Below are 20,227 nucleotides of genomic sequence, written 5' to 3' on the forward strand. Positions count from 1 at the left end.
TTTGAGACTGTGCAGCCGCTGCTGGGCTCACCGCACAAATTGGAACGTTCAAACAGCTGATTGTGACGTCACAAAGGAGCCCGCCCGCCTAGCGTCACCGGCCGGCGGAGCGGTGGCCAATCGCAAGCTTCGGATCCCCCCTCCCCACCCCCTCCACGATCCGCTGGATAGTGGCTCCTTCCAGACTCCGAGCCTCGGGGGGCCTCCCAGAGAGGCCACTGCTGAGTTCTTTGACCCCTAGCTCCAAGGGAGACCTACAGACCTCTTAATGAGGACGGTCCCCACTCCCTACGAGATCCCCATCTTCTGCATTTCCTGGATATGCCCTAGCTTCCTCACCTAGCCCACTGTCCCCCATATCCTTCCACAGGGATCCTCTCTCCAAGTCCCCTAATCCGTACCCTTTTCTCAACTCCACGTCCGTGCACGTCCATTCTTCCCATCAACCTTCCCTCTTCTCTCACCTCACCCCTTCACATTCTCTGCTTTCCCCGCTCTATTTTTCCTCAGCCTGGCAGGCTTGGGAGGTAAGGGACATCCCTTTCCCTGGTTCCAGGGGAGCACCCGGGAATGTAGAGGAACTGGCTCGGCTGACGGGAAGGTTTTCAGAATGGGACTTGAAAAGGAAATGCCCTGGACTGAATAGCCCATCTGGAGATGGCTCTGTACTGGAACATTTATGCTTTATTTAATCCACATTGCTACCAGGGCTGACAGGACAAGGATTATTAGGTCTGATTTACACACAGGGGAATTTACAGGCTCACAAATCTCACTGTTAGTATGTGGATTAATTTTCAATTATGCATTCAACAAACATTTATTGAGTACCTAGTATTGCCACTGCCAGACCACTAACTGACATTTACTAAACACTGAGTGCCACGCACCAATTGTACTCTATAACACTTTATATGTGTTTTGATTTTCACAACAACCCCAAAAGGTGAGTATTCTCCCCATTTTCCATTTGAGGACACAGACTCAGCCTGACTTCCTACAGGTTGCGAAGCTATGGTAAATAGCAGAACCAGGATCTGAAACCATAGTTCCTGGCCCCAACCCTCTTCACTCTCTACATGCATCAGATTGTCCAAACCCCAGAGTGCTTCAGCCTCCCCAGGGAAACCTAGGCCTAGTCCTGACTGCCTCAAACTTGCTGTGTGGCCTCAAGGAAGTCATGTTACCTCTGTGGGCCTCAATTTTTTTTTCTGTCAAATTTAACATGTCCAAGCATCTAGAGATTCTTTCAAATTCTCTACCCTCAGGATTCTACCAAGCCCATGTTCTAGACCCTGTCTCTCCCAATGGCCTGGGAAATACCTGAGGTGAGACCACAAATACACATCCTCTGAATCTCCAGGGCTGCAGGTTCTGGGTCCTCTCTCAGTAGAGCAGGGCTGGTGGGGGTGGGTCTGAGAGCTGCCCATCTGGCCCAACAGGAGGCAGGGAGTGAGCTAGGCCAGAGCTTCATGCTCTGCTGATAAAATCCTGCCCCAGCCTAGTCTGAAACTCCAGAGGGACTCCTCAGCCCTAGCAACTAGGAGGAGCCAGGAAATAAAACCCAGAAGCTTCTGGGGGGAGGAGCAGCAGTGTTTTGGCCCTTGGAGTGGTGTCCCCAAAGTGTCATTCTGTGCAACCCTGAACCTCTGCTCTTTGCATATACTTCCTGCTAACTTCATATCCTCTCTTGACCTCCTTGCTGACTTAAATGAAATAATCCCTAATACTTCTCTCTCATCACACCATTTGCCTCTTCTAAAAACTTCTGTGGCTCCCAACGTATCACACCCCTTAACACAGCATTTGTTAATTTGTTCAGCCTTCCATGAACCAGTCCTAGCTCTCTCTGGCTTCATCCCCACTTCTCCTGTATGCAGCTTGTGCTAATGTCAAATTCCTGTCTCCTTAACACTCTCCCACAGTTGTGGTATTGTTCAAGCTGTTTCCCCTGCCTGGAATGCCCTCTTCAGGCCTTTGTGAATGCATATATTTTCTGTCTTCAGGACTCTACTCACACCTTCTTCCTCCAGGTAGCCTTCCCCACCCATGTGTCTGGAGCTACTTTGATGGACAGTCATTTATTCAATAAACAAGAAGTAGTGATGACTAAATGTGTGTGTGTGTGTGTGTGTGTGTGTTCCTAAATGGATGGTTGGCATCCCAAGGGCGTAATCTCTGTCCATATACTACCCCCACCCAGCCTATGCTGGGACTGGCAGAGTAGACTCCAATCAAAAGCTCAGCATTTACAGCTCAAGAAGGGTGGCTGGTATAGGAATCTTCACCTGGATCCTGGACCCTGGTGTAGGGAGCATTCTGTTGGGCACAGGATTTTCATTTCTCAAGCCCAGGGAAGGGGCCTCTGGCATACACTCTGATGAGCTAGATTCTGCTCCCAGCTTTGGCTGAACCCCATGTACAGGCTGCTAGGGCAGATCCCAGTCTTCCATTTCTCTGCAGAATCAGAGGTACACGTGGAAGTAGCTGTATCCTCTCCTGAAACCCCTAGGACCCATCCCTCTGCACTGTAGATTTATTATCAGGGTTGGAGGACACCTCAGATCTTAATTCATCCAAACTCCTCATCTTACAGGTGGAGAAACTGAGGCACACAGGCACAGAGAGGTCAAGTTACCTGCTTAGAATTGTAGACCAGCAGAGCTATCTGTTGAACCTGGTGGCAAAGGAGTGGGGGAGCTTAGTATTCTGGGACCCTGGTCTGGACCCGAGGGTTGTAAAAAGAGGCAGTGGGCACCATGCTAGGGGTAATCCTGGAGACTTATTTCCAATTAGAGACTGCCATTGCTGGATAGACATGGATGTCTTCACATACACATGGAGGCATCCGTGTACAAACATACACACATGCACATGAACTCACACCCACGGAGTTGACAGATGCCCATACCCATCCAATCCCTGCTCAGATATAAGCACCTTCCCAGTTTTATGGGCTCCAGGATTGGAGGTCAAGAGGCCATCCTTCTATTCCTGTCTGGGCCTGAGGCTTGCCCTCACCAAACCCTGGGGCCTCACCAATGGCTTGGGGCCCCCCACTTCAAAGGACAGAGATGTGTCAGATGTGTCAGCCTGGGTGTGTCCTTCACAGACCTTGTGTGTACTTGAAGATATGAGCCCGCTGGAGAACTGCCTCACCATTCATCCCTTCTCCCTTTCCCCTCTCAGATAGACAGCAAGGCTGAGACAAAGACCACAGGGTAGCTTGGAATCTGAGTCAAAATCAGGAGTCCTGATCACTCGGAAGCATAGCCCTTCCCTGCCCTCCACTAGTCCCAGAACTACAGTTAAATGAGAAGATTAATTATGATACTATTGGGATTTCTATGTGTCAGGTACTATTCTAAGTCTTTACCCATGTCAATAATTAATTTAATCTTCACAACAACCCTTTATGTAGATAATCATTTTCTTTCCATTTTACTGGTACAAGAAACTGGGACAGAGACGGGAAAAAATTTAATTGGTAAAGCCAACTAGGGCAGACATAATCCCCAAACTCCTCCCAAACCAAATGTTCTATACCTTAACCAGGAGCCATATATCCAGAATTTCTATTCAGATAGGTTTGTTGTCCAACTCAGAGGTGTTTAAATTGAGGATGGTGTGTGTGTGTGTGTGTGTGTGTGTGTGTGAACACCTTGGCCTGATTGTCAGTAAATCCAAATTTCAGTCCTGGTTCTATCCTGGGCTCACTGCCTGGGTTCCTGGGTAAATCACTTTCTTTGTCAGTTTTCCCATCTGCAAAGTGGCTGGCCTCATGCTTCCTAAACGGTATCTCCAGTCCCAACCTTCAGGCATCCGAGTTTGTTTGTGTCTGTTTGTCCTCCCTGGAGGAAGGAATAGTCAGGACAGGATTCATTTCAGGAAGAGGAGGCAGGTGACAGGAAGTGAAATGCCTGGCTTGGTTTTAGTCCACCTGCCCATGATTTGAGGTTGGGGTGGTGACTTTGGGGTTCCTTGGGTATGTTTGAGTGTAGACAATTACCCAAGTGAGCTGCTCTGGTGTGAATGCCCTGCATGAATTCCCACATTTAGAACTTTTGGAAGGAAATGGTGGCATCTCTCCAGCTTTGAGGCTGGGAAGGAGAAGGTAGACAATGAGGTTCCCCCCTGCTGTGGCAGCCACTCTTCTAGGAGCAGATGGGCTCCCTGCAGCTCAGACCACCGCCCTTTTCTGCTCATAGCTCCTCCTTGGCTCCCTACCATCTCTAGGCTGCAATTCACATGGCAGACCAGGCATGCTCTCGTGGTACTTGGTACACAGTAAACATTCAGTAAGTACTGACTCAAGGGGTGAGTGAAGCTGCCCTCACCCACTCATTTGGCCTTCTCCGTCAACACACACACACACACACACACACACCATGCAAATGATCACACTCCAAGCTACCACCAGTTTTTCTGCTTCCAGGATTTTGCTCTCGCAGTTTCCTCTTCCTAGGGAGCCCGTCCCTCTCCCCCTACCTAATCTCCATGTGTCTAGACCCTCTTTATTCTTTATTAATTCTTTATTAATGTAATTGGCAGCTTATATTTATTGAGCATTTACTGTATGCCTGTCACTCTCCAGGATGGACAGCGTTTCTATCCCCATTTTACAGATGAGGAAATTGAGTCTCAGACTGCTGAGGCCCAAGATCATGTTTCTGTATATATAGCAGTGTATAGAAATATTGGATGTACATCTGTGCACATATAATAATAAATAGTGTAAAAATGATAAAGCCTATGTGTGAAAATTTTACAGTATCTTTACCTAACATAAAATCATTTTCTCAAGCAGCACTCCCATGTTGGCCTTGGAGTAGCAAACTGCCATGTTTTGGAGAGGGCCACATGGCAAGGACCCAAGAGGGGCCTCTAGAAGCTGAGAGCAGCCCCCAGATAACAGATAGCAATAAAATAAGGATCTTAATAATATGGCTGCAAGGAAATGAATTCTGCCAACAACCTGAGGGAGCCTGGAAGAAAAAGTTTCCCTATTTGAGTCTTCAGATGAGGACACGGTGGTCAACACCTCAATTTCACCCTGTGGGTCCCTGAGCAGAGAACCCAAATGAGCTGTGCCTGGACTTCTGACTAATAAAACTGTAGCTAATAATTAAGTGTTGTCTTGAGCCCCTAAGTTTGTGGAAGTTTGTAACACAACTATAGAAGACTTCTACACATGTGTTCAAAAAGTTTTTTGCATGAAAATCAAGAGGCAGCTTGAGTTACTAATCTTACTCGAGTACATTTTGTCTTTTTTTTAAAGGTATTTTTAAAGTTTATTTATTTATTATTTTGAGAGAGAGAAACAGAGAGAGAGAGCGAGAGAGCAAGTGGGGGAGGGCCAAAGAGAGAGGGAAAGAGAGAGAATACCAAGCAGGCTCTTCACTGTCAGTGTAGAGCCCAGTGTGGGGCTCAAACTCACAAACTGCAAGATCATGACCTGAACTGAAGTCAGATGCTTAACCAACTGAGCCATCCAGGCGCCCCCAACTAGTACATTTTGTCTTCGTGCAAATATTTTTGTAAAACTCATAATAGTGTTACAAATGGGAAAACATCATTTTTTCCTATCTTTTTTTCTTTTGCCAAAGTCATATACTTGAAATTAAGTAACTTCAATATGTGGGATGCAACTCTAGGTATATATCAGCCAAAAGGCACTCCTTCCAGGAAGCTTTCCAAGATCTCTTTGGGAAGAAATAACTTCTCCCTTCTCACAGCCCCCAAAACATATTGTCTGCCTGTCCTTAGAGCATTATACACTTTCAATTCATCACACTCAGTAATGACTAGTTACTCTCTGGGAGACAGGTGCCTTTTCTATACTTGAGAATCTCTTTCAGTGTAAGCAGAAATATAATCAGAGACATTATAAAACAGGGAGATAGGGGCTATGACAGTGGGTAAGACAAGATGCTAGGGGAATCCAAAAAAAAAAAAAAAAAGAGAGAGAGAGAGAGAGAGAGATTCAAGGAAGGCTTCAGGGAAGACAAGGCATCTGAGGTACACTTTGAAGGATGAGTAGAAGCTTGCGTGGGACAAATGGGTTGAATGCCCTGGAATATGATTTCAAATCAGGAGCCCTGCACCTTTGTCTTGGCTCTGCTTCTGACTTGCTATGTAATTTGGGGTGACTTTCTGTCCCTCTGTGGGTCTCTGTTTCTGTACAATGAGGGCATTAATGGGGAATTCCTTTGTCTGCTTACTTGTCCTCTGCCCATGATTTTCTTTTTTTTTTTTTAATATATGAAATTTATTGTCAAATTGGTTTCCATACAACACCCAGTGCTCATCCCAAAAGGTGCCCTCCTCAATACCCATCACCCACCCTCCCCTCCCTCCCACCCCCCATCAACCCTTAGTTTGTTCTCAGTTTTTAACAGTCTCTTATGCTTTGGCTCTCTCCCACTCTAACCTCTTTTTTTTTTTTTTTTCCTTCCCCTCCCCCATGGGTTTCTGTTAAGATTCTTAGGATCCACATAAGAGTGAAACAATATGGTATCTGTCTTTCTCTGTATGGCTTATTTCACTTAGCATCACAGTCTCCAGTTCCATCCACGTTGCTACAAAAGGCCATATTTCATTCTTTCTCATTGCCACGTAGTATTCCATTGTGTATATAAACCACAATTTCTTTATCCATTCATCAGTTGATGGACATTTAGGCTCTTTCCATAATTTGGCTATTGTTGAGAGTGCTGCTATAAACATTGGGGTACAAGTGCCCCTATGCATCAGTACTCCTGTATCCCTTGGGTAAATTCCTAGCAGTGCTATTGCTGGGTCATAGGGTAGGTCTATTTTTAATTTTCTGAGGAACCTCCACACTGCTTTCCAGAGCGGCTGCACCAATTTGCATTCCCACCAACGGTGCAGGAGGGTTCCCGTTTCTCCACATCCTCTCCAGCATCTATAGTCTCCTGATTTGTTCATTTTGGCCACTCTGACTGGCGTGAGGTGATATCTGAGTGTGGTTTTGATTTGTATTTCCCTGATAAGGAGCGACGTTGCACATCTTTTCATGTGCCTGTTGGCCATCCGGATGTCTTCTTTAGAGAAGTGTCTATTCATGTTTTCTGCCCATTTCTTCACTGGGTTATTTGTTTTTCGGGTGTGGAGTTTGGTGAGCTCTTTATAGATTTTGGATACTAGCCCTTTGTCCGATATGTCATTTGCAAATATCTTTTCCCATTCCGTTGGTTGCCTTTTAGTTTTGTTGGTTGTTTCCTTTGCTGTGCAGAAGCTTTTTATCTTCATAAGGTCCCAGTAATTCACTTTTGCTTTTAATTCCCTTGCCTTTGGGGATGTGTCGAGTAAGAGATTGCTACGGCTGAGGTCAGAGAGGTCTTTTCCTGCTTTCTCCTCTAGGGTTTTGATGGTTTCCTGTCTCACATTCAGGTCCTTTATCCATTTTGAGTTTATTTTTGTGAATGGTGTGAGAAAGTGGTCTAGTTTCAACCTTCTGCATGTTGCTGTCCAGTTCTCCCAGCACCATTTGTTAAAGAGACTGTCTTTTTTCCATTGGATGTTCTTTCCTGCTTTGTCAAAGATGAGTTGGCCATACGTTTGTGGGTCTAGTTCTGGGGTTTCTATTCTATTCCATTGGTCTATGTGTCTGTTTTTGTGCCAATACCATGCTGTCTTGATGATGACAGCTTTGTAGTAGACTGCCCATGATTTTCTAAGGAGAGTTTTATTTTGTCTGACTGCTTTGTGTGTGTGTGTGTGTGTGTGTGACACAAAAGTAGGATAACAGGATGACAGACACTGAATGGTAAGGTGGGGAGGAAAAAGCAAAGCAAAGCTGTGGGAAAGGGCCTCGGGGGACAATTTTTGATGGAAAGTGACAAGTTTGGTGAGTGAGGGGCACTGAGAGGCAACAATGTGGCTTGAGAGGGTTAATGAGAACACAGGAGATTCTAAAGAGTGTTGACCTGGATTATAGACCCTCTGATGTCTTTCAAGAATTATAAATAAATATTAGAGTCATTTTTTTTAAGTCAACAAAAAAGTGCCTGTTTTGTGTTAGGTATTGTTCCAGGTACTTGGGACACATGAGAGAATGCAACAAAGGTCCCTGCCCTCATGGAGCTTACAGTCTAGCATTTTTTACCATTGCACCTGCATGCTGTCTGTGATCCTGGACAAGTCACTGCACCTCTCTGTGCCCGTCATCAACTGCCTCACGTGGGAATGAGCAGGCCCCACTCAGACATGGGTAACGGGCCTGGTGCACTGTAAATGCCAAACGGGACTCCCATCCCCAACCCACCACCCAGACAAGAGAAAGGGCTGGAGGTTGACTTTTAATAATAAAGCACAAGAGGGAAAACGTGGAGGGATTTGAGCAGGGTGGTCAGGTGTCCTACCACACCAGGGCCTGGGCTAGCTACACAAACTGCTGCTGCTGCTGTTGCTGCTTGGTAGCGGCCTTGCTGGCAAGGTCCTTGGCCTCCTCTGTAGCTGCCAGTGCTGTCCCCCTTGCCTTCTCCTTGGCTTCCTTGGCTGTCTCAACAAGGGGTTCGGAAAGGGCCTCACCTTGCAGCTTGGCCAAGATGTATTCAAAGCCCTTCCTAGTCTTGGTCACAATTGCTCTTGAACCAGGCAAGGCCAAATTCGTGGACAGCTTTGGAGACATCAAATAAGCTGGAGGAGACCCAGGCTTCCCAGCGGATTTTGGTCCAGCCGCTGTTATCAGAGTTCACACAGTAAACACATAGTTCTTCCACCACCAGCAGCTGGGCCTGGTTGATGTTCCAGGTGAAGGTGGTCATGGTCTAGTTCTGTGGGTCCACAATAGAATCCTTCAGGATGCACACTGAGGGAGCAACACTGGCAGGAAGCAGTCACTCCGCCCAGCAGGGCATCCTGTTGGTCTTGGTCAGGAGACACTGGGTCAGGGGCCACCTCCTGGTGCACTCCGTCTTCGGTCAAGACATGTTTGCTATAGGGATTCGGGTGCTGCTGCTGGAAGGCAGCCAACACTTGGTCCCAGGAACTGTGGAGCAATCAAGCTCTGGCCCAGAAATACTTCATCTTCCTGACCCGGGGTGGGGTGTGTGCTGGGGGGTGGGGGGTGGCGGGGGAAGAGGGGGGTGGGGTGGGGGCACCACACCCCACCCAAGCACAAGCAGCGGCCCTGGCCATGAGGGGTTGTCTGGCCACAAGCCTAGAGCCATTTTAAAATTACTTTTGGGAGCTGGACTGTTGTTCTTGGATTTAATACATTTTCATTCATTTCTGAATAGATTAAAATGCACGTAATTCAAAAGCCTAGAGAATAAAAGGATATAGGTTTCCTTCTCATTTCTAACCCCAGCACCCTCCAATCAACTTCTGCTCCTTAGGGGTGACTGCTGTTACCCAGCTTCTTGAGTGAAGTGTTGGAAATATTCTTTACATATACATACGGATATGTATGTACGTATATGTATATGTGATCACCCCATTTTGAACACAAACGAGAGCTGTGCATACTGTTCTGAAATTTTCTTTTTTTAAAATTTATTTTAATGTTTATTTTTTAAAAAAAAATTTTTTTTTTCAACGTTTTTTATTTATTTTTGGGACAGAGAGAGACAGAGCATGAACGGGGGAGGGTCAGAGAGAGAGGGAGACACAGAATCAGAAACAGGCTCCAGGCTCCGAGCCATCAGCCCAGAGCCCGACGCGGGGCTCGAACTCACGGACCGCGAGATCGCGACCTGGCTGAAGTCGGACGCTTAACCGACTGCGCCACCCAGGCGCCCCAATGTTTATTTATTTTTGAGAGAGACAGAGTGTGAGTGGGGCAGGGGCAGAGAGAGAGGGAGACACAGAATCTGAAGCAGGCTCCAGGTCTGGGCTGTCAGCACAGAGCCCAATGCAGGCTCAAACTCATGAACTGTGAGATCATGACTTGAGCCAAAGCTGGACACTTAACCGACTGAGCTACCCAGGCACCCCTGAAATTTGCTTTTTATAAAAAAAAAATGTTTAATGTTTATTCATTTTTGAGAGACAGAGAGAGACAGAGCATGAGCAGGGAAGGAGCAGAGAGAGAGGGAGGCGCAGAATCTGAAGCAGGCTCCAGGCTGTGAGCTGTCAGCACAGAGCCTGACGCGAGGCTTGAACTCACGAACTGCGAGGTCATGACCTGAGCCGAAGTCAGACGCTCAACCGACTGAGCCACCCAGACGTCCTGAAATTTGCTTTTTTTAACTTAACAATATAACATGGAGATCAGTCCCTAATAGTACATAGTACTTCTTCATTCTTTGTTAATAACCACATAGTATTACATTATATCATAGTATGGATAGACTGAAGTTGTCCAATCAGTTCCCTGTAGCTGATCATTTGCTTTGTTTTCAACAATTTATTCTTTACATGGCAGTTCTTGAATGTGACATTGGAGGCTAAGCCTGGGCCATGTGGGGCCCTGGGATTTATTTGGCTTATGGGAGTATTTGGATTATGGAGTATGGGATCTTTGAAAGATACTGACTCATTCTCTGACCAAGCTCTTCCTACCACCCTTTCCCTTGATTTTCTACTCACTCAACCTCTAGGCCCAGAATGGCAGCCTCAGCCCTTTACCATGACCTGTTCTCTGAGGTCCTCAGAACTCCTTCTACTCCATAAAACCCTCCTGGCCTGATTCCCTTGATTCAAGCCATGAGTCTACCAATGGGATCTTTGGGTAGAAAAGCTAGGGATAGAGACCCTGAATAGGTTGTAAATATTTATTGATCAATTCCTGAACTTACCTGGGCCTTCCTGCTTGTTCTCCATCTACTTGTCTGGTTTTGTATGGATTTTATTCTCCCTGTCTTCCAGAGGAATTCTCTGGGTCTCTGTTGGGGGTAGGACCTTACTTGTGGGTCTTAAAAAAAATGTGTCTTCCTGGGGTGCTTGGGTGGCTCAGTCCTTCACGTGTCTGACTCTTGATTTCGGCTCAAGTCGTGATCCTGCGTTGACGCTCTGAGTCAGGTTCCCAGCTGAGCTTGGAGCCTGCCTAAGATTCTCTCTCCCTCTCCCTCAACCCCTCCCCCTACTTGTGTATGCACGCACTCTCTCGTGCACGTGTTCTCTCTCTCAAAATAAATAAATAAGCATTTTTTAAAATGTACCTTCTTGTGGGAGAAGAAACCCTTCTACCTGTAATGGGATTGCATGGAATGGTTATTTACAGATAATCTAGTGCGCTAAATTTACAGATGAGGAAACTGAAGTGTGGATGAGGGGGAAGGGCTTACCCACGATAATCGAATGAGTGAGTAAAAGGGACAGGAAAGACACAGGAAGCTTTCATTTCCAGATCTTACCCCTTCACTCTCTTCTCCAAGAGTTCAAACTCAGTCAACCTTTATTTTCAAACTCTAGTATATAAAGGTAACAGAATTGCAGTATTATTCCTATGATGGATGACTACTTAGCAATAAAAAGGAATGAACTATAATACCTGTAAAAATATGGATGAACCTCAAAATACGATGCTGAACAGAAGAAACCAGATGCTAAAGAGTACATATCATATGATACCATTAGTATGAACTTCTAGAACAGGCAAAAGGAGTATGTATACTGACAGAGAGCAGGTCAATAGCTGCCTGTGATGGGTGGAAGGACCGACTGAGTACAAAGGGGAGCAAAGGAATTTTCTGGAGTGATGGAGTGCTCTATAATTTGACTGTGGGGGTGGTTACATGGTGTCAAAATTCATTACACCTCAGCAAAGGTGGCTTAAAAAGGAAAAAAAGAAGCAACATGGAAATATACTTACTCAATTTATTTAAGAAAATACAATGTTACCACTGACCTACATGTACAAAACCAACATTGACCAACTCATTTGAGAAGGGGAAGTTTAGCAGTTCATAACCCTCAGATAAGATGTTTTCCATCTTTGAAATGAAGTTGTCACAGATTTTGATCATAACATCATTTTCCTTGGGCTTTTGTTCAAGAATTTCCTGTCTCAAAATCATTCCTGACTTAGGTTGGATTAAAAAGCTACTGACTACTACCTCTTTGCTCTATATCAGAGTGATTTATTAGCTTGACAGATTTAATTTTTCTACTGCAGAGGTCTTCAAAGTGTTTCAGTTCTGTCCTTAAGAAAGAAAAATTATTTGTACAAGTAATAACAACCATGGCTAATGTTAATTGATTGTTTTCTATGTTCCAGGAGGTATTCTCAATGGTTTTCATGTAATATTTAATTACAGCTTCAGAACAATCACATAAGGGAGCTACTCTTATTATCCCCGTCTTGTAGGCTTGGAAAATGAGGCACAGAGAGCTTGAATTATCTGCCCAAGGCTTGACAGCTACTAAGTGATAGACTGGGATATGAATCTTATTAGCCTGGCTCTAGAGCCCATCTAGCTGTTAAGCACTATATGGTATTGACAACCAACATGACTCAAGAGTGATAGGGAAGCCCTTTTACCTTAGGATCCCTTCCTCACTGTACCAGAAATTCCACCATTATAGCTTCCTCCCTCACAGTTAAGCATTTCCCTATTTAGATGCCTCCTAAAATACAACTAGTTAAGAGATTAGGAACACTAAATCCCTACACTTCTAGTTGACTGCGTTTTTTCACTGCACTCTCTACTGAATGGACTGAGAAACACAGACTGGGAGGTGGGAACAGGGCAGCAGGGCATTGAAGGGAATAAACAGAGAGGTAAAAGGTGGGAGCCAGATGTCCCAATTTTCCTAGACTGGCCCTGTTCAACCTCACATCGACGGGGACTCTGGAAATATGACCCTATAGCTAATTGGCTCTTGTTCTCAGCCCAGAACTCTGGGAACAGGGAGTCAAGTGCATGAGAGGTGACAGGAGAGGCTCTTTGGAATGATGCTGGGAGTAGCTCAGCCTCTTTCTGAGCCAAGGTATTCCTTGGGGGAGGGCAGGTGGGACAAAGGGCATGATATGAATCCTTCTCTCAGAAGGAGAGTCAGCTTCAGCCTCACTCTTTTGCCTTGGGGTAGTTGAATTCTATCCATTTGAATTCTACTTTTTAAAATTAAAATGTATTTTAGGGGCGCCTGGGTGGCTCAGTCGGTTGGGCGGCCGACTTCGGCTCAGGTCATGATCTCACGGTCCGTGAGTTCGAGCCCCGCGTCGGGCTCTGTGCTGACAGCTCAGAGCCTGGAGCCTGTTTCAGATTCTGTGTCTCCCCCTCTCTCTGCCCCTCCCCTGTTCATGCTCTGTCTCTCTCTGTCTCAAAAATAAATAAACGTTAAAAAAATTTTTTTAAATGTATTTTAAATGATGCAACAATTTATGTAAATTGAAACAAACAAATTTTGTAATTAAAAACGTTGTAAGTATAAAATTCAAACAATCAAGATAAAGTTAAAGTCCCTTGACCATCCGTCATCCAATTCAAGAGACTTTCCACCACTGCCCCTGATTGGGAGTGTATCTTTTCCTTTTTTTTAGACAGAGGGAGAAGGCAAGCAAGAGAGTGGGCAGAGGGAGGGCGAGAGAGGGAGAATATTTTTCTTAAGTTTATTTATTAACTTTGAGAGAGAGAGAGCACACAAGCAAGTAAGGAAGGGAGAAAATCCCAAGCAGGCTCCACACTGCCAGCACGGAGCTCAATGCGGGGCTCGATGTGGGGCTTGATGTGGGGCTTAATGTGGGGCTTGAACCCACAAACCATGAGATCACAACCTGAGCTGAAACCAGGAGTCAGATGCTTAATTGACTGAGCCACCCAGGCTCACTTAAGCAGGCTCCGCGCTGAGTGCAGATCCTGATGTGGGGCTTGATCCCGCAACTCCGGGATCATGACCTGAGCCGAAATCAAGAGTCAGATGCTCAACCAATTGAGCCACTCATGTGCCCCTCCTTCCCTTTTTCTACTATATATATATACATATGTGTGTGTGTGTGTGTGTGTGTGTGTGTGTGTGTATGGAGTGTTTTATTTCATTAGGCTTGTTTTGCTTTTGCTTCTAGTTTTAGAATTATGCTTTACATTTTTTAATTTACTTAATTACAGGGACATAGTTCAGAATTCCAAAGGTTCAATAGGGAATATAGTAAAAGCCAGGTGCCCCTCCCTCCCCTGTTCCCACCATCCAGTCTCCTCCCTGGAGGCAAACACTAATTCTAGTTTCCTGTTATTCCTTCCAGAAGTATTCTAGGCAGTTAAAATCCAGTGCATATATACTTATATGTATTTTTCACACAAATAGAGACACTGTTCTGCACCTAGTTTTTTTTTTTCACTTTACAGTGTATTTTGCAGACCTTTCCTTATCAGTAGCCTCACTTTTTTCTTACACATGCATAGTATCCCATTGTATTTATGCACAATGTGTGTCAATTCCCCTGTGGAAAGAAAGGTTGTTCTCAATATTTTATTATTACAGATAATGCTGCAATTAATATTTGCATCCATTACTTTGCATATTTATTCATAAGATGAACATTTATTAGTGGGGATTAGTCAGGTGAGGTTATGTGAAAAGTTTAAATAGCATTTTAAATGTTGATTGATATTACCAAATAGGCTTTAGGATGTACCAATTTTTACTGCTTATAAGTTTGTTTTTACATAAATATATCATATTATATACTCTGTCCTGAACACTCACATTGTCCACTCAGCAATATGACTTGAGTTCGACCTATGTCAATACACATAGACACATAGACCTACCTACCTCATAAAAAAACTGCCTTCCAGTTTCCCATTGTGTGGCTGTAGATACCCTATTTAACTGTAGATAGTTTATTGAGGGACATTTGGGTAGTTTTCAATTTTTTGCTGCTACAAACAACACTACAATTACTATTTTTGTGTGAATAGAATAGATTCAGAGAAATCACTTACAAGACTGATAGGTATACATATTTTAAATTTCTTTTTTTTAATTTTTTTAATGTTTATTTATTTTTGAGAGAGAGAAACAGAGTGTGAGTGGGGGAGGGGCAGAGACAGAGGGAGACACAGAATGTGAAGCAGGCTCCAGGCTCTGAGCTGTCAGCACAGAGCCCGACAGGGGGACAGAACTCACCAACCGTGAGGTCATGACCTGAGCCGAAGTCGGATGTGTAACCAACTGAGCCACCCTGGGGCCCCTATATTTTAAATTTCAAAAAATGCTCTCCCAAAATGTGCCAGGTTAGACTTCCACCAATGGTGCATGAAAGCTTTAGGTTTACATCTAGAAGCAGCCTATGTGTTTCACCCAGAATCAAAGCTCAAAGTCCCAGTTATCACTGGGATCATCTAGGCCCTGAGCCTCTCTCTGCAGAATGTGAGTGGACAAGCTGAGTGTTGGGAAGGAGGAGCATAGGCTAGGGATAGTCTGTCCCCCATTAGGCAGATGGTCACTTAGGTAACATAGCCCTCTCCAAAGAAAAGGCAAGGCTACTTTGGGAAAGAGTGAGCTCCCCATCACTAGAAGTGTCTGAATGGAAGTTTGGTATCAACAAATGTTCTCAGCATGTGCTCGGTGCCAGATCTTGGGCTCGGTGTCTTGACTCAGAAATGTGTCATATCCATTTCCTGCCCTCCCAGAGCTTGATAATCATGGGATCTCACCCCACATCGGGCTCCATGCTGAGTGTGGAGCCTGCTTAAGATTCTCTCTCTCTCTCTCTCTCTCTCTCTCTCTCAATCTCTAAAAAAAAAAAAAAGAAAAGAGAGAGTTGGAAGCTTAGCCGACTAAGCCACCCAGGTGCCCTCAAACATCCTTTAAATGCACAACTGAACCTTCAACAGTTTGGGGTTTTTAACAGATGTTTGGGGAGATGAAGACTTGGGTTTACATGAAGTTTGGGATTTGAACTGAGACCCTTGAAGAGCTATACCCACAGTGATAGATTAGAAGAAAACAAACTTCTGACTACTAGCAAAGGAAACAAACAGGATATATGTCCATCTTGACCTGGCATTTGGGTGCGGGAAAGAAATCATCTGAGAATCTGAAACCACACTCCTGTCCTCGATGAGTCTGGAGTTCAAATTTATATCACCTGAATGGCTGGTAAACTTCAAGGCTGAGAAATTCACACAAAAGGAGATGTACTCCCAAACTAACTCTCAGATGCCTAGGAGAAACAAATGCAAATCTTCTCTGGATGTCCTCCACCCCAGTTTCAGGCTATACAGAATTCCTATGTATAAAGCCCTTCCAAACATTATTTAATAATCCACAAGCAAACAACTGATGAAATACACAAGGAAACAATCCACCATGAGCAAATTCAGTAGACACAAGGAATCAGACTGCCAAAAACTTCAGATACTAGAATTATCAGATAGTGATTACCAAGTGCTGTTTAGAGACAGCTGCTTAGTGCTTTCTTTCGGAGTATGGAGAAAGAACCAACTCTCAGGTGGAACCAAAGTCTTCATAGAGATGGAAACTTGAAGAATGTGCCTTGAAAGATAAGTAGGACTTTGCCAAGTGAGGACAAGTGCTGTTGGATAGCCAGTGGGGTGTACACAGTAGAATGTACCAAGGAAATGACAATTCATAGTTTATTTTCTCAGGTGCAAATAGGGCACAAAAGTGGGGGATGAGTCAAGGGAGGTAGGTAGGGGGGGTAGATCATGATGGCCCTTGTGAGCCATCCTAAAGGACTTCAATTCTTAAACTAAGTGCAAAGGAAAGCCAGTGAAGAGTTTTAAGTGAAGGGTTTTAGGTGAAGTGTTAATGATACTCATTTGTTCGTTTATTCATTCATTCAACCAATGGGTATCAAACATAAAAAGTGGTTGTAGGATGGAGAATGGCAACAGGAGACCTGTTAGGAGAGTATAGTAGACATCTAGGGGAGGAATGCTAGTGGCTTAGACCAGGGCAGTGGCAGTGAAGATGGAGAGGAGTAGGTTGATTTGACTAATCTTTAGGCCAAAGCTTGAAGGTGGATTATGTACAAGGATGGCCATTGGGAGAGGTCAAGGCTAATTCTCAGGTTTTTAGTTGAACAACTGAAAGACTGGTGGTGCCATTCACAGAGATAAGGAATTAAGGAGGAAGAGTGAGTTGTTGAAAGGAAGATCATGAGCTCGGTTTTAGATATTTGGAATTTAGGGGCATCTGGGTGACTCAGTTAAGCGTCCAACTTCGGCTCAGGTCATGATTTCACAGTTCATGGCTTTGAGAGCCTCATGTCACCTCTGTGCTGACAGCTCAGAGCCTGGAGCCTGCTTCAGATTCTGTGTCTTCCTCTCTCTCTTCCCCATCCCCCCTCAAAAATAAATAAACATTAAAAAATTTAGATATTTGGAATTTAAAGTGTCAATGTTTAGTTTGATACACGTCTGAATATCAATAAGTGAAACCTGGGCTGGAAATAAAGATATGAGAATCACCAAAATATAAATGGTAATTAAAGCCAGGGAAGAAATCCAGAGGCTGATTTCCATCTCCTGTTGTATTGGTTAGGAACTTTTGGTAGCAGGTGGCTAAAGACCCAACTCAGACGGGATTAAACTAGAAAAGAAATTTGGTTGAAATGTTTAGCACTAATTGCCCTCAGGCAAGGTTTGATCCAGTGTCTCAAATAATGGAACTAAGGTCCAGTCTTTTCTAATTTTTCCAAAACACTTCCTAGGAGTTGGCTTAATTCTTGACAGAGTCTCTTTGTGACCACATGCTAGTGTAGGGGAATGGCTCTGCCTTGTCACCTGGTGACCTTACACGTATTCATTCATATAAGCCACATGGGCAAAGGTTTGAAAAACTTAATCTGAGTCTTGGCAGACTGCCTCATGACCCTCCCAGAACATGAGAGGATGGGAGGCTTGTAAGACTCTGATGCCATGTTCTCCGGGCCTCCCTATCTCCCCTGGGAAGTTGTAATGAGAGTTTTCTTACTTCTTCCCAGGTTCTGAGGAGCTAATGGGACTTTCTACCCCATCCTACTAAGAATGGAGCTACAGAATAGAAAACCTGTTAACTGCAGCCTAGAATTGGCTCCTTAGCAACAAGGTGCCTACAACTCATGTTGCAATTGCCCAGCCCTTTTTGTTTCAGTGTCATCCTTTTTGGTGTGGGGTACAAGGATCACAGGGAGCTGGCTTATTCTTGTTGTGTATGTAAGTAATAAACTGCTTACATTGAACATGGCTCATTATACCTTTACCAGTTGAATTAGGCTTTGGCCTTGGCCTTGCCTTATCTTGTCTTGTACATATAAATTGCCAGCTGCTTCTAGGTCTGGTGCTTCCAAATTCAAACCCAGCAGAAAAGAAAAGACCCATTTCCCCAAATGGCTCAATCCAAAATTCCAGAATTGAGGTGTTTTGTTTTGTTTTGGTTTGGTTTTAGCTCTGTTGACCTGATTTGGGTCATATGCTTATTCCTGAACTAATCACTGTGGCAGGGATTTGGAATGTGTTGGTTAGTTTAAGCTATTTAGGCCCATTCCTGGAAATGGGTTGAGGTCAATCCCACTCAAATTACATAGCTGAGAATTCAGGGTCCTATTTGGAAAAGGGAAGGGAAAGGTGGAATGGATGCTAGGAAGCAACAAGCAAAGCCCACTGTACCTGTCTCTTTTTCCAGAGCAGGGAAGTCTGTGTGTATTGGGGGAAAGGGCATGAAGGGTCTGAATGCATAGTTTGTGGAGGGTATGGTTCCTGAGGAGAGGGGTTCAGAGACAGGAGGCTGAGCTACAGGAAGCCAGTCTTTTCAGGTTGTAGTTCTAGTTTATATCTTGGTCTTGTTTTCCTAACAGAATGGCTTTTGCAATGGTGAGCATTTGTGGGTAGGAGACAGGAAGAAAATTGAGAGGGCTGGAGGCATAGAGTCCCAGAAATCTGTCTTCAGGGCATTACGTAAGGCCAGGTTTCTGTTTCCTTTTGGGCCCTTACAACACTTGGGTGCAAGGGTTGAGGAGGGAGCTGGTGTGGGTCTCCTACTTGGTCTCACCAGACACCCAACCCAGGAAAAAGAGGCAGCTAGTATAGGAGACAGACGGTGAGAATCCTGGTTTCTGGAGAATCCTGGTTTCTCTGAGACTTAGTTTCCTAATCTGTACCATGAACTAGATCAGGTCTTTCCTACCTTATCAGTCTTAAGGATGCCTTCAATGATTTTTCCCTACATGCCATTGCCTTCCTCTCATCCTATTTATTGAGTTGTTACTGTTAATTTTTAAGTTTTTATATAGTTTGTTTTTTGATGAAAAAGCTACACATAGATCAAGCCAATGCTGTATCTTTAATTCTTCTTTTGTTTTTATAACAACCCTGCTTTCTTCCCCCCACTCTATTCTTGTGTGTCTTTTGCTGATTTTCTTGAGTTCATTCTTTCTCATCCAGGTCATATCTTGCAAGTCTATGTGTGGGTTAATTTCTCTTTGCATAATCCAAGGAATTGTAAATTTTATCAAAGTCTGTTTGGCCATTGCTAAAGTGGGTTCAAAGTTGAAGACAAGGATAATTCCTCCAGTCTCACCTCTTGCTCATTTCACCCCACATTGGCCTCCCTCATTGCAAACTCAATGCCTTCCTCCCCACACACCCCATTGACCATTGCCAATTCTTTATATCCATGGTTCCCCCTCAATCTTTAGGTATCAGCTTAAATATCACTTCCTCAAACAGGCTTCCATTGACTACCCAATCTAGTCAATAGTAGGTCCTCTGCCATTCATTGTCATTGCTCCTGGTCTGTTGCCCTCACAGGTCTAATCATAAACTCTAATTATTTTGTCTGATTACTTCCATTTTGTATGACTCCCTGCTAGACTATATACTCCAATATGAGAGGGACTGTGTCTATCTTTCTCACCACCGTTATTAGTGGATATTTGCCTTTTTCTTCCCATTCAGTGTCCAATCACCCCTTGCCTTCACTCATATGATTTCACCCAGCTGCCTTCAGGGTGTGCTGTCCTAAGACAAATAGTAAATTCATCATCTGACTTCTCACAAATTCTTTTCTCTTGCTGTTTTCACACAGCCATGAGGCAGGCATGGGACCTAATCTCAATCAATCTCATGCTCTTTCCAAGGACCTTGGATCTTGAAAGACAAGATACAAGGCCATGAAAAACTGGTTAATGTTCACTCATTCCACTGGCGGTGCCTAGTTGATGCGGCAGGTGCCTCCTGCTTCCCAGGCCCTGTATTGTTTATTTGGGCCCTGATTGTTCCAAGTCTGGTTTACTCAGTCTTCCCTTTAGCCCTGTGAACTCCCGCACCACCTCCTAGTCAACTTCCTTTATGTTAAAGGTGGCCAGAATCAG

At 44.4% G+C, this 20,227-nt stretch overlaps 1 pseudogene; it reads right to left on the bottom strand.

The window, feature by feature from the left end:
• Positions 1-8,404: 8,404 nt before the first annotated feature.
• Positions 8,405-9,051, bottom strand: LOC102965539 (annotated as a pseudogene).
• Between the last annotated feature and the right edge of the window lie 11,176 nt (positions 9,052-20,227).

This window comes from Panthera tigris, chromosome A3, assembly GCF_018350195.1.
Source record: "Panthera tigris isolate Pti1 chromosome A3, P.tigris_Pti1_mat1.1, whole genome shotgun sequence".
NCBI classification, from domain to species: Eukaryota; Metazoa; Chordata; class Mammalia; order Carnivora; family Felidae; genus Panthera; species Panthera tigris.